Source organism: Dermacentor albipictus, chromosome 2 (assembly GCF_038994185.2).
Source record: "Dermacentor albipictus isolate Rhodes 1998 colony chromosome 2, USDA_Dalb.pri_finalv2, whole genome shotgun sequence".
Classification (NCBI taxonomy): Eukaryota; Metazoa; Arthropoda; class Arachnida; order Ixodida; family Ixodidae; genus Dermacentor; species Dermacentor albipictus.
Window position 1 is genome coordinate 4,764,282 of NC_091822.1, and position 14,853 is coordinate 4,779,134.

General features: G+C 47.7%; 1 protein-coding gene across 2 annotated transcripts in view; it reads left to right on the forward strand.

Annotated features, from left to right (window-relative positions):
• LOC139055859 (probable ATP-dependent DNA helicase HFM1) overlaps nt 1–14,853 on the forward strand; it is a 531,554-nt gene that overhangs the window by 183,286 nt on the left and 333,415 nt on the right. The gene's annotated exons all lie outside the window — the stretch shown is intronic.

Here is a 14,853-nt window from a genome sequence, read left to right on the forward strand (position 1 = left end):
AGGAAAGTGCGGCCTCGGTCAGTAAGGAGCTGTCGCGGGGCGCCATGTACTAAAATGATATCCCGGAGTAGGAAATCTGCGACGTCGGTTGCGCCGCTCGTGGGAAGTGCCCGAGTGATGGCATAGCGCGTTGCGTAATCAGTAGCGACAGCGATCCACCTCTTGCCGGAGCTGGACTCGGGCAAAGGGCCAAGGTGATCCAAACCCACGTGAAAGAACGGCTCAGGCGGAACGTCGATCGGCTGCAAGTACCCGGCAGGAAGCGTTGTTGGCTTTTTGCTATGTTGACAGGGCTTGCAAGCAGCTACATAGCGCCGAACGGAGCGTGCGAGGCCGGGCCAGTAGAAGCGGTGGCGCAAGCGGTCGTAAGTGCGAACAAAGCCAAGGTGTCCGGTAGTTGGGGTGTCATGAAGCTCCTGAAGTACGGTTGAGCGGAGGTGTTGAGGAACGACAAGGAGAAGGGCAGGACCGTCAGGATGAAAACTGCGTCGGTACAATATCCCGTCGCAGAGAACGAACCACCGTAACGATGGATCAGTAGGAGCAGATTCCATTCGGTCAGTGAGGGTCCTCAAAGTAGCGTCACGGCGTTGCCCGTTGGCCATGTCCAAAGCCTGGGAAATTAAAAAAAAAAAAGCACTTGCGGAAGCATCCGTGTCGGCATTGGTGGGCGTGTGTACAGGGCAACGGGACAAACAGTAGGTGTCTTTGTGTAGGCGACCAGACCTATACACCACCGAATAGGAATACTATTCTAGCCGCAAGGCCCATCGTCCAAGCCTCCCTATGAGATATTTTAAGGACGAAAGTGAACAGAGGGCGTGGTGGTCCGTTATAATGGGGGATGGGAAAATTTATTTGTGGGAGTTCATAATGTTTTTTATTATTATTGTTGAACCTAGGTAGAACATTAGGCAGTATAAAAGCAAGAGCTTGGTGGCGCAACCCACCGCCCAATTCCAAAGGGGACGCTCATAGCATCCATCCATCCATCCATGGAAAAGGGCCTGCCGTATAAATAGGGGCGGGATTTCGCCACTGCCCACAGAACGGGCAAACATTCGCACTCGGTAATAGAGTACTTCCGCTCCGCAGGTGACAAAAGACGGCTAGCGTACGCGATGACACGTTCATGGCCGTGTTGTGCCACTTGTGCCAAGACGGCACCGATTCCGTGGCCGCTGGCATCGGTGCGCAGCTCTGTAGGGGCTCAAGTAGCGAAGTGTCCTAGAATCGGTGGGGCACGGCGGTAAGGCGAGAAAGGCGGTGGCCTGAGAGGATCCCCATGAAAACGGCACACTTTTCTTCGGGAGATCTGTGAGAGGGTGTGCTACGGTGGCAAAATTTTTAACAAAGCGGCGGAAGTAAGAGCAAAGGCCTGCGAAACTTCGGACATCTTTTGCGCACCGGGGAACAGGGAACTCTTTCTTTTGACGTGCTCTTTTGACTTGATTGCGTAGATCTGCGGGTATCATATGCGCCATAGGCGTGCTCTGTTGACTAGATCGCGCAGATCTGTGGGTATTTGCGCAGGTGGTTCTTCAAAAACAAGACCAGTTGTTAGAAAGCGCTCGTCCTTGTGTTGCCCCTATTCTTCGTCCCTGTTTGTTTGTGCACAAAAAGTTTTAAGATGAACTCTTTCACGGCGCGGATTTTCTCTGGGTCCGGTTAGATGCCAGTCGCGTTGACGACATGTCCAAGAACATTAATCTCACGGTGGCCGAAGTTACATTTCTTGGAGTTGAGCTGTAGACCAGCCTTGCGAAAAACGGGAAGTACAGCTGAAAGGCACTCAATGTGTGGGCTGAGTGAAAGTGAGAACACAATAACGCCGTCTAGGTAGCAGAGACAAGTTGACCCCCTAAATCCTTGGAGTAATGAGTCCATCATACGCTCAAAGGTAGCCGGAGCGTTGCATAGCCCAAAAGGCATAACTTTGAAGTGGTAAAGACCATTTGGCGTTATAAAGGCGGTCTTTTCGCGATCTAGATCATTGACAGCAATTTGCCAATATCCGGACCGTAGTTCGATGGACGAAAAATACTTTGCCCCGTATAGGCAATCGAGGCGTCATTGATACGAGGTAGTGGGTAGACGTCCTTCGTGATGCGGTTGAGGTGGCGGTAATCGACGCAGAATCTCCATGAGCCGTCCTTCTTTTTGACCAGCACGACAGAGGACGCCCAGGTACTTGACGATGGCTCTATGATGTCTTTCGCTAGCATCTTGTCGGCTTCAGTTTTGATGATGTGACGCTCCGAAACTGAAACTCGGTAGGGTCGCTGAATGATGGGTGGATTATCGCCTGTGTGTATACGGTGTTTAACAAGTGACCTTTCGCCTAAGGGTCGGTTGTTCATGTCGAATATATCCTTGTAGGAAAGCAATAGGCTGCACAGCTGTTCAGTTTCGGCAGGAGGGAGATTCAGGGCGATCATTTTCCTAATGTCGTTGTGAGTACATTTGACAGACTGGAAAGGCTCACAGGAGGCGTCGACGGCCAAAGTCTCAACGCAACTAACTTCTAAAGCAGGGATTGTAGCCAGTGTGATATCGATCTTTAGACAGAATTTGCTTAGCGAGCTCGAAATTCACCACAGGGAGGCACGTGCGACTGTTTGGGACCCTCGGTATTGTATGGGGGACAGTAACGCTGTGGGTGAGAACGATGGCAGTTATGGGAGCGGAAATGTAATCACCACCGGGAACTGGCGCAGAAGGCGACATTTCGATGTATGGCAAAACCTGTGGTGGAACGTGAACAAAACCAATTGGTCTTAGGCGAATGTCATGTGGTGTTGGAGGAACGTCCAGTAGAGGCAGGTCAAGATGCATGGTACTTGAGGAACAATCGATGAGCGCTGAATGGGCGAAGAGGAAGTCTAGGCCTAGCATGAGGTCATGGGGGCATTGGTCAAGCACAGCGAAAAGGACGACAGTATGGCGGCCGGAAATTCTCACACTTGCAGTACCCATTACGACCACGGTCACCGTGCTACTGTCGGCGATTTGTACGAACCGAGTAACGGCAGGCGTAACAATTTTCTTTAAATGGCGGCGTAGGCGGCTGGTCATAATCTATATGTGAGCTCCGGTATCTATGAGGGCTGTGACGAGTGTTCCATCAACTTGGACGTCAAGAAGGTTATGTCTCGTAAACAGTGTCAAAGGAGGATTTTGCGGCGAATCCGACATAATAGCACCACCTCGAGGTGCCGCATTGCTTAGTTTTCCTGCTGATGCAGTCCGCGGTAGGTCGGCGACGCCGAGCGGTGGAGCTGAGGCGGACGTGGCTGGCGACGTTGAGACGAGGGTGAGCGAGCATAGCGGCGAGTCAAGGTAGTGGCGTCGGAAGCGTTGTAGAAGCGATGGGGTGACAAACATCGGGGCGAACTTAAATTTCGGAAGGTGTTTCGAGGAGAGGCGGCCAACGGCTCCGGCAGTGATGGGAAACGTGACCGATTCGGTCGCAGCAGAAACAGATCAGCCTGTCGTCAGGTGTACGCCAGTCCAATGGATTCCTGGTAGTGTAGGGATAACGGACACTGTGAGGTGAACTGCGATAGGACCGAGGAATCGGAGCAGGGCGGGTTTCAGGGCGACTCGAGAAGCAGGCGCTGGGAAGACCCATATTAGCGATTTCCTGGCGAACCATGGACTGGATGAGAGATATCGTCTCAGCAGTGTTGTTCCACGACGTCAGTTGGGGCGAGGCAGGAAACGCTGCTTCGAGTTCGCGGCGTACAATTCGGGTCACATTTTCGCTTGGTGGTGGCGAGTTAGAATGGTCGGTGGGGCCGGTACAGGAAGAGGTCGCTGCAATATTCGAAAGCCTTGTAAACTGAGTGTATATACGGCGACTTTTCGGCTGCTCGAAACGGCGGCATTCCTTCATGATGGTGTCAACAGTCGACAAGCTTCTAAAGACCAGATGGTTGAATGCGTCGTCCGCGACGCCTTTGATAATGTGTCCAAGCTTGTCCGCCTCTGGCATGGACGTGTCGATTTTGTGAGAGGGCTAGGCCGTCCTGAATGTAGGAGACTTACGTCTCGGTAGCAGTTCGGGCACCCATGGCGAGTTGTTTCTTGGCGACTAGTTGTCGACCGGTCAGATTGCCAAAAACGTAGGACAGCTTTTCTTTGGACAACTCCCAGCTGGTTAGCTCTTCCTCGTGTGTGTAAAACCATGTTAGCGGTGTTCCGTCTGGGTAGACTACGACATTGGTAAGCACTATGTTCGGATCCCTCCTACTCCCCTTGCTGACACACTCATACACCTTCAACCATTCTACGTCAACACCATCCAGGCCAGTGAACTTGCCAATGTCTTGTGGGTGAGGCAGAGCAACATACTGGTTATGCGTAGTCGGCATTGCAGCTGCAGACGCGGTGCCTTCCACTGGAAGCATGGTCCAGGATAGGTGGGACGTCCGCTGCGGAGTTCCGTGGCGAAGATGCATACCCCGCAGGTCCACCAAAGTGTCACAGGTATAAAACTATTTACAAGATGTATTTACAAGGCCCATATAAACAGCAGCCGAGAAGATGATGATGATGATGTCCTTGATGAGTTTGGCGCTTAACCACTCGCGGGGATTGGCCAAGAGTCGGGCAGACTTTGCTTAAGTGTTCAGAAAATGGAGGTAAAAATCTAAAATCCCGAGGGGCTGTTGCCACTTCGTCGTCTTCACCATCGATGACCTTGTCCTCTTTTCCCACCGTAACAATAATGCCTTGCTCAGTAACTCAGGGGACCAGTTGCAATGCATGCTCACTGAGCCGGAGAGGCAAAGCAGAAGAGTGAGTCTAAAGATTAATCTGCAGAAAAATAAGCTAATGTTTAGCAGTCTCGGAAGAGAACAGCAGTTTACGATAGGTAGCGAGACACTGGAAGTGGGAAGGGAATACATATACTTAGGGTAGATAGTGGCCGCGGATCCGGATCGTGAGACTGAAATAATCAGAAGAATAAGAATGGACTGGGGTGCGCTTTGCAGGCATTCTCAGATAAGGAACAGCAGCTTGCCATTATCCCTCTAGAGAAAAGTGTATGACAGCTGGGTCTTACCAGTGCGCACGTACGGGGCAGAAACCTGGAGGCTTAGGAAAAGGGTTCTACTTAAATTGAGGACGACGCAACGAGCTATGGAAAGAAGAATGATAGGTGCAACGTTAAGGGATAAGAAAAGAGCAGATTGGGTGAGGGAACAAACGCGAGTTAATGACATCTGAGTTGAAATCAAGAAAAAGAAATGGGCATGGGCAGGGCGTGTAATGAGGAGTGAAGATAACCGATGGGCATTAAGGGTTACGGACTGGATTCCAAGGGAAAGGAAGCGTAGCAGGGGGCGGCAGAAAGTTAGGTGGGTGGATGCGATTTAGAAGTTTTCAGGGACAATATGGCCACAATTAGCATATGAACGGGGTACTTTGAGAAGTATGGGAGAGGCCTTTGCCCTGCAGTGGACATAGCCAGGCTGATGATGATGATGATGATGACACAGATACTATCCACAAAAATGACCGGGATATGATGGCACTGCAGAGGCTGGCTGGCTGTCAGTGTAAGCATGAAGACCAGCAGGATATTATCCTTCCCTGCTGGGTCATCCAGGGTGTTTCGTATATTTTTTCCACCTGCGGAAACCAGGAAGGTGGAGGAAAGTTTTATTATTATTATTATTGTCATTATTATTAATATGATTTATGGAAACATACAAGCACAGAAAGGAAACAAGGAGGGAGCAAACTGACAACTGCCACCGAGAGGGGCACAATGACTGCGTACTCTTTAGGGAGGAGGGAATCGAAAGAGAAGAGTAGAAGATAGGGAAACAAAGAAATAGGAAAGAAAATAGGAAATAAACAAATGACAGATAAACGGACAAAAAAAAACTAGGAACACGAAAGAAATGTCTATAAACGGGAGGCCGAATCAGTTTTCTGCATGAAACTTAGCAAGGCTCTATGGGCCAAGAAAAGTATATGAAAGGGAAAAACTGCCATCCGCCCGCATTGTAGCACGAAACTACAAAGGGAACTCATGCGGGTTTCTCAGAGAAAGCCTCGCAGTTTAAAGGAAATTTGTCGGGGATCCCTGTCCATGACGAAATTTTCTTTATTTGCGAGGCTTTCTTTCTGAGAAATCCGTATGAGAGAGAGAGAGAGAGAGAAATAGAAGACAGGAAAGGCAGGGAGGTTAATCAGACGCCGGTCGTGTTTGCTACCCTGCACTGGGGAAAGGGGGCATGGGGATGAAGAGAGAGAGAGGAGAGAGAGCACAGTTTCGCGCACAGTGGAAGGTTTGCACCGAGTCTAGACACGGTTCCCAAAACCTTTCGACTTGAGGTACTTCAAGAGCGCTTTCGTGACCTTCTGTCCCATCGACTCGAGCGGCCAGGGTTCAAGGATCTTCACTATGGAAAATGCTCTGGAGTCCAGCTGGTTCAGTGCTGTTCAGAGAACTTCGCGCTCGACGTCGTATTGGGAACAGATATATAGGATGTGGTCAATCCTTTCTGTGGTTCCGTAATAGTCTCACATGGGCGTATCTCCCATTCCAATGCGGAACGAGTAGGCCTTCGTAAATGCCACCCCGAGCCACAGGCGGCACGATACTGTCACCTCAGAGCGGGAAATTTTTGATGGCACTTGTAGCTTTAAGGAAGGATCCGGCCTATGCAGATGACACTTCGGAGCATTGGGAGAAGGCCAGTATTTGTGGATCATAGGTTTAGCCACAATATGAAGCTGTCTTGCAGCGTCGGTTCTTGATAAGGGGATCGGAGCTGGTCGGGCATGCAGATGGGCAGACCGGGCGGCTTCGTAGGCGAGGTCATTACCAGCAATACCGGTTTGTCCAGGTAGTCACTGGAATATAATTTCATGCCCTTTAGCGATAGCTTGATGGTGAACTTCTCTTATTTCAATGTCAGCTGCTCATCAGTCCTATGATATATGGCAAAATGCAGACTCTGGCTTTGGAGTAGCAAAAAATGACCCATTTCTGAGGTATCTCTTGCAGGAGATATTTGACAGCAGCACGCAGGGCAACAAGCTCTGCCACCGTTGATGTTGTCATGTGGGACAATTTGAATTTGATCGTGGTTTTCGTAGCCGGAATGACAACGGCACCTGAAGAGCTGGTAGGTGAGACCGAACCGTCAGTACAGATGTGTATTCGGTCCCCGTAGGTCTCGTTGATTAACAGCAGCATCATCTGTTTCAGAGCTATTGTTGGGTGTTACACCCGGAATACTTAAGCGCACTTGAGGCTTTTGGCGACGCCACAAGGGCAACGAATGCCTTGCCGTTGGTATGTATCCTAATGGAAGACAATCTGTATGGTTGATTATAACTTCAGAAAATGTTGCGCGTGGTCTGTGCGATGGCAAAAACGCCAAGTAATGATCGAGGACACGAGAAAGGTGACGGATATGCGTCCTGTGACAATCCACAGCAACGTATGTATGGATGGAATGATCTTTGGCGAGCACGATTGTTGCAGCTGTTGATGCACAGCGAGGAAGCCCTAAACACGCGCGCAATGCTTGGCCCTGTAAGCTCTCCAGTGAGCGAATATTTGAATTGCACGTGCTAGACAACACTGCAAGAGTGTAGTGTAAATAGCCTAGGAATAGAGCTCTGTACAACTGAAACATGGAGCGTACAGATGTGCCCCATGCTTTCCCGCACATGAATCTCAGTACCTGAGCAATCAACAACAGTTTTTTCTTCAGGTATGTGCAATGGAGGCTCCAGGAAAGATTTCGATCGATTATTAGACCCAAGAATCGATGGTTCTTTCCATTGTGTGTCCATTAATGGAGACTGGTTATGGTCTCATAGGTGTGAATGCAATCAGTGCACATTTCTCGGTCAATGCAGTCAAGCCTTGTGTTTGCTGATGTCAAAGTTGCTGCCCGCTGCAGTCGCGCGCGAACCTGAAGGCGAGTGACCGCAGACGTCTAAAGGCGTGCATAGAGAGGTAGAATGTTTTATAGCTAAACTTGGGCTAGTCACATTGAACAACATGGGGCTGAATACTCCTGCTTGAGGCCCGCCGCAGTAAGTGTAATATTCAGCTGTGGGGTCATCATCTGTTTCTACGAAAAGTTATATATTCGGATAACCAACGAAGCATGCGGCCGCCAATTCCAATAGTCTCCAGGGAGTTGATGAGCGCATCATGTGCAACGTTGTCATTTGCGCCTTTCACGTCGAGAAAGAGCGCAATTGATATGCTCTTACGGCTTTTCTCCTGTTGCAAAAACGTTGTCAGGTCAATGACGCTATCAATTGAGGAACGACCCCGACGAAAGCATGCCATGGAAGCTGGGTAGATATTGTAACGCTCGAGGTACCACGCTAAACGTGCAAGGATCATCCTTTCTATCACATTTCCGATGCAGCTGGCCATATGGCGCCAAATCCAACGGAGATTTTCCGGCTTTAGCAAAGGTACTAGTCGACTTAACTTCCATTGCCCGGGAACTGCACCTCTGTCACGAGTTGTTGAAACTGCTCAGAAGCGCTCTTGTCCAAGGTGTCCCAGGGCAGCATAGGTGACGCCGTCGGGGCATGGAGAGGATGATCGTTTCGAAATAGCCACGGCAGCTTCGAGCTCTTCCATGGTAAAGGACACGTCCATTTCTGGTACCCAAACCGCAGGGAGGTCACTCACGCCAATGTCGGTGTTGACAGGCTCGCCAGTGACTCTCGCACAGAATTCATCCGCCTCGCCAAGCTCAGTTTTGCCAAGATGAAGGGCCAAAGCTGCGAATGGGTGTCGCTGATGCGGGGATGAACGAAGACCGCGGACTATCATCCAGATATGTGAAAGCAACTTCCGAGATTCACAGAATCTCTTCCATCGCTGACTCTATAGTTTGCCTGTGCGGCGCTTAATATTCTTCTGAATCGGTCTCTGAAATCGTAAATTGATTTAGTGCGTCTGTATCGTCGCTCTGCACGCCGTCGAATCGCACGAAGTCTCTCAAGTTCAATGTCGAAATCCGTACGATTTGACGACATTGATAAGAAACACTTGGCAGCTTTGATTGCTTCTGTGATGGTGTCGTCGGCGTTGCCGGTGAAATCTCCCCGGCACGCTTTTTATTCAGATACCCTGAAGGCCCTTACGGGCATTATAGGGCGGGGGGGGGGGGGGGGGGTTAACAACAAGATATTTTAAACACAATTCGGGAGGAAAGGCATTACAGAACACCATTGTATAGATCACCGAATACAACAAGAAAATAAAAAAAAGAAATAGAAAGAAAGAAATGTATACATGATGGAAAAAAAACTCGCTACAAAGCATGTAAACGCACTTACAATACGTCAAAGGCACAACATTCTGTTTTTACTCGACATGCGTATTTAAAATGCGCTTCAAATAACTTACAAATGAGTCATGATCACGTATAGAAGCAAATTATTTTGGTAACTTGTTCCAGTGATAAATAGCAAGAAGTAGCGGTGAGTGTCGAAGGACATTGCAGCGCTGGATTAAAGGGGGGGGGGGGGGCTACAGGGGCTGTAGCCCAGGGCCTCACCTCGGACAGCAGTAGAAGGTCATATACCTGCTTAGTATATGAAACCATAAGCAACGGATGTTCGAGCGACATGTATGAAGCGAGGAAACCAGAGTGAGCAGCTGGGGCCCGCCGCCTTGTGTAACAGCATGCGTTTAGCCGACTCATTTGGGGAGAGCTTGTCGAGCTCCAAAAACAGGAATCCCCCGCCACACAGGCGGGGCCCTCTTTCTTACGAAGCGAGGTGCGTCTGCTTGGAAGAGTTTTCGTGCTTTCCTGTCAGTCCGTCTGTCCAGTGCTGTCTGGAGAGGAGGGGCAAAGGGGAAACACCAAAAGAGCAGAAAAGGTTTGCGTACATGAAAAAAGCGTCGAGCACCGGAACTACGTGGCAGTATGGCTCGCCCGCTCTCACTCGAGCAGCACAATTGACAAGGAGCTGGTTAAGCATCTTGTCACTGCGACCGCTTACTGGACAGAGGTGTTGAAGCGCGTAGTCGTTGTAGTTAAGCTTCTAGCTGAGCGCAACCTAGCGTTTAGGGGCAGCGAGGAGATTTTTGGTTCACCGAGAAATGGCAATTATATGGGAGTGCCATAGGATGTCATTGCCAAGTTTGATTCCTTTCTAGAGGAGCACGTGAAATGCTACGGGAACAAAGGAAAAGGTCACCCATCGTATCTGTCAAAAACCATTTGTGATGGACTTATCGAGCATATGGCAAAGGCTGCCAAGGAACGTCTCGTTGACGAAGTGAAACGCGCAAAATACTTCTCTTTAATTGTTGATTCGACTCCAGACCTTACTCACGTTGATCAGCTGTCAGTTGTTTTACGATACTATTTAAATGGGAAAGTGTACGAACGCTTTCTTGGATTTGTTCCAATTAAATCGCATACCGGCTTGTATCTTTTAGATACCGTGATGTCCTTCTTGACGACCGATGACATCTCAATTGATGATTGTAGGGGCCAAGCTTATGATAATGCGAGTAATATGTCAGAAAAATACAAAGGACTGCAAGCTCGAATCAAACACCTGAACGAATTGGCAGTCTACGTCCCGTGTGCTGGTCATTCACTGAACTTAGTTGGCGAGTGTAGCGTTGACAGTTGCCTTGAGGTAGTCAACTTTATCACTCTAATTCAGAAACTGTATATGTTTTTTGCTGCCTCACCTAAGCGATGGAGGTATCTTTTGGACAGCATGGGCGGAACTGGCCAGCAGCTTGTTTTGAAAAGTCTCTCTGAGACCAGGTGGTGAAGACACACTGAATCATGTAAGGCCATTATAAAAAAATGTCAATGCAGTCTTGTGTGGCCTTGCAGTTTTATCAAAGAACGACGAAGAAAACGGTGGCACTAGGAACGAAGCGCACTTTCTCTTCAAGAAAGTGACAAAACTAGAGACTGCATTCATGGCGACTCTCCGCAGTGAAATCTTGGAGCGCTTTGACAAAACGAGCATAGCACTTGAGAAACCAGGCCTAGACATTTCAACTGCTGTAGACCTGCTGAGCTCCCTAGAAGGCTTTGTTAATTCTTTGCGACCTCTCTTTGATACCTTCGAAGAGGGAGCACGCACGCTAAGTGCGAATCGATGTTATCCGGATGAGAGCAAACGCATCGTTTTGAGTAAGCACCCGGACGGAAAAAGCGGTAGTGCGCTACAAGGTAGAAAAAAGTTTATCGTAGAGACCTACAATGTTGTACTTGACAGTCTAGGCTCTGCTTTGCGTGTACGAAAGGCTGCCCACACTGAACTCTGCGAAAGGTTCTGATTCTTAAAATTGCTGACAGAAGTTGGGAGCGAGACCGCTCTGGCACAGCAGGGTGAGAAGTTGGTGAAAACCTACAAATGATTTGGAGCCAGCATTTGCCGCTGAAATCGTTCAGTTTGCGACCTTTCTGCACAACTCTGTGTGCCAGGACACGAGTTCCCCGGGAATAATGAAGTTGCTGCACGAAAGAAAGCTCATTAATGTGTTTCCGAACCTTTCTGTTGCTTTGCGAATGCACTTAAGTATAGCAGTGACAAACTGTGAGACAGAACGATCGTTTTCCAAGTTGTCACTGATAACTCCTTGACGAAAAGGTGAACTCGCTTGCTATCACGTCCGCGATCTCCGCGAACTCCGCGATCTATCTTTCGAACAGACTATATCTGATTCCGCCAAAGCGAAGGCGCGAAAGATGCCATTTTAGAAGAGGACTGTTCGCGCTATATATGAACAGTTCCAATAAGTTCGTTGCGTCACCTCCCTGCCTCTACGTTGCCAATGAAACGCTGAGCAGTGTAATTCAAGATATGCAAATCTTCGTTGTTCGTCTCTTGTTTGTTCTTCTTGTGACATTTGGCGTGCTTATAAAAAACTGTATTTTTGTGGTTTTTGATAGTGCCGCGTTTATTTTGTGTTGTCCTCGCTTGTCTTACCTTTAACAAAAAATATTTTCAAATAATGTTTTGTAATTACAGTTGGTTTATTTCATCTGTATTCTAGTGCATTTTTATGGTGTTTGTATTGCCTTAATCATTGTATATATCTATGGCATATCTATACAGTAACGTGTATAACGATTACTGCAGTCTGATGCTTGAATTTTAATACAGAATGTTTTGGATACAGCCATGCGTCTCCTCACGGGATTAAACTTAGTGATGCAAACAAAGCCTAGCTTCAGAAGGATCGACATCTGAGCCATGTTGTCTTTTCTACGTTCTTGTTCTCCTTGAGTGCACTAAATTTTTCCTTCTTAAAGCCTGGCTGTTGCTGGAAACAGAATGCAGATTAATCACGCAGTGAACGTATGTGTTGGTGTTTCCAACATCGCGCGTTTCAAGCAAGTTTTGTTGTTTTCCTTATAATAACAATAATAATAATCCAGTTGATCGTACTTCGTTCTTTTTAATTTGGTGGAATGAAAATGAAACATGGCATATTTTCAGTAGCGTAGCAGGCGACAGTATAGGGAAAGGGGGCCTGCATGCGCCCAGGGCCCCCATGCTTCTTACTCCGGCCCTGGAGATTGGTACGCGCAAACATGGGACGCACATTGAAGGGATGGTCGAGGCGGGGGAATATTCTTTGCGGGCGTTTAATATGGGATGCTGTAGAGGATGATGGCGCATGATACAATCTGTGGAAATGTGAAAGCAGTGCTAACAGTCGTGGTTTTTCTAGAGAGGGTAATTAGAGGGACTCTTTGATAGCCGTGATGCTAGATGCTCTAGAGTAGGTTTTAGTGATGAAGCGTGCTGCGTTATTTTGTAAAGATTCAAGTTTGTTTATTAGGTATGCCTGATTTGGATTCCACATTATGGAAGCGTATTCCATTTTTGAATGGACTAGAGCTGTGTAAGCTAATAGTTTAGTTGACTGATTTGCTAAATACAAATTTCGCCAAGTCAATCCAAGTGTTTTATTTGCTTTCGAAATTATTTTATCAATGTGATCATTCCATGTAAGGTTTGAAGTGAAATGGACGCCTAAATATTTTAACGTAGACACATTCTTTATACACGTGTTGTTCATAAAATATGAACTTAAGTGAACGTTACTGGCTCTGGTAAATGTCATTGTTGTTGTTTTGGAAACATTTATTTCCACTTGCCATTGCTCGCACCAAAGTGAAATTTTGTTTAGGTCGGCCTGTAAAATATTAGTATCTTGAGAGGTGTTAATTTGTCTGTAAAGTACGGAGTCATCTGCAAACAACCGAACTGTTGAGGTCAGGTGGTTACTGATGTCAATAATGTAAATTAAGCATAGGATTGCTCCAAGTCCGGAGCCCCGGGAAACGCCAGATTTAACATGTGCTAAAGTGGAAAACTGATCATTTACGGAAACAAACTGGTAGCGATTGGTTAAAAAAATCGAGATCCAATTAAAAATTTTAGCATGTATGTTTGGCCGGCTAAGTTTCATCAGTAAGCGAGACTGGGGAACTTTATCTAAAGCAAGGTTTGAGTACGGGCTAGTTGGTATTCCATGGTATCAGTCGTCACTTACAGCGCATACATAGACGGAGGACAAAAAAGGACGACGTAGACAAGCGCTGACTTCGAACTGATTTTTATTTTCAGAAACAAACGTATATACTCTAAACACCAAGACAAAAGCGCCCTCTACAAGCAGCAACCCGACATGAGAATGCATTCAGAATTTGTTACCTAAGATGTACGAGAGATTAAGATGAGATTAAGAAGTTTCCAGGCACGGCATGGCCACAATTAGTACATGACCGGGGTTGTTGGAGAAGTATGGGAGAGGCCTTTGCCCTGCAGTGGGCGTAACCGGGATGATGATGATGATGATGATGATGATGATGATGAACGAGAGCGCATGTGCGACCTCAGGAAAACCAGTTCTTTGTCTGTTAGTGCGATTGATGGCTTACAAACCAAGTCGCCATCGGCAATCGCTGCTGCTTCAATGATAATTCTGGTATGTTCATTGGAATGCCTAGCTAAGATAGTCGTCTCCTAAAAAATTGGGACGCAGCCGCATTGTGCGCAGTGAACCCCTAGGAAGCCTTCCCGCCCTTTGCGCACTTTATTGCTGTGTTCTTGTGACTTAACGTTAAGGCATCTACCAGTCTGTCCTATATAAAACCTACCGCATTTCAGGGTTATCTTATACACTATACCTTTCGAACAAGCTGTAAACTTCTTCCTATGATCATTGCTGCAAATACTACGTTTCTTAGCAGCAGGATTGGTTCTGACACAAAGCTGGGCAAGTTTTTTTGGCGACTCGGTTAGTAAGCCATCAGTAAGCCATCATAGTAAGCCAGCGACTCGCCGATGGCGACTCGGTTAGTAAGCCATCAATCGCACTAACAGACAAAGAACTGGTTTTCCTGAGGTCGCACATGCGCTCTCGCACATCTTAGGTAACAAATTCTGAATGCATTCTCATGTCGGGTTACTGCTTGTAGAGGGCGCTTTTGTCTTGGTGTTTAGGGGATATACGTTTGTTTCTGAAAATAAAAATCAGTTGGAAGTCAGCGCTTGTCTACGTCGTCCTTTTTTGCCCTCCGTCTATGTATGCGCTGTAAGTGACGATTGAACTTTATCTAACGCTTTGTTGAAGTCATCCATAAGCGACGTGAACATAGTCAGTACTCTTCGAGACGCTATGCGAGAAGCCCGTAGGAGTTTCCTTTTTAGCTTCGTGCTACAATTCGGGTGGATGGCAGCTGCAGTTTTTTTTGCTATCTTTTTTCTATATGCGCTTACTCCTGCGCTTATCGAGCCTGTTTCACATGCAAGCGAAAATGCTCGCGAATCCTGCCGCCGTGCCGCAGAAATCTGCTTCGAGCG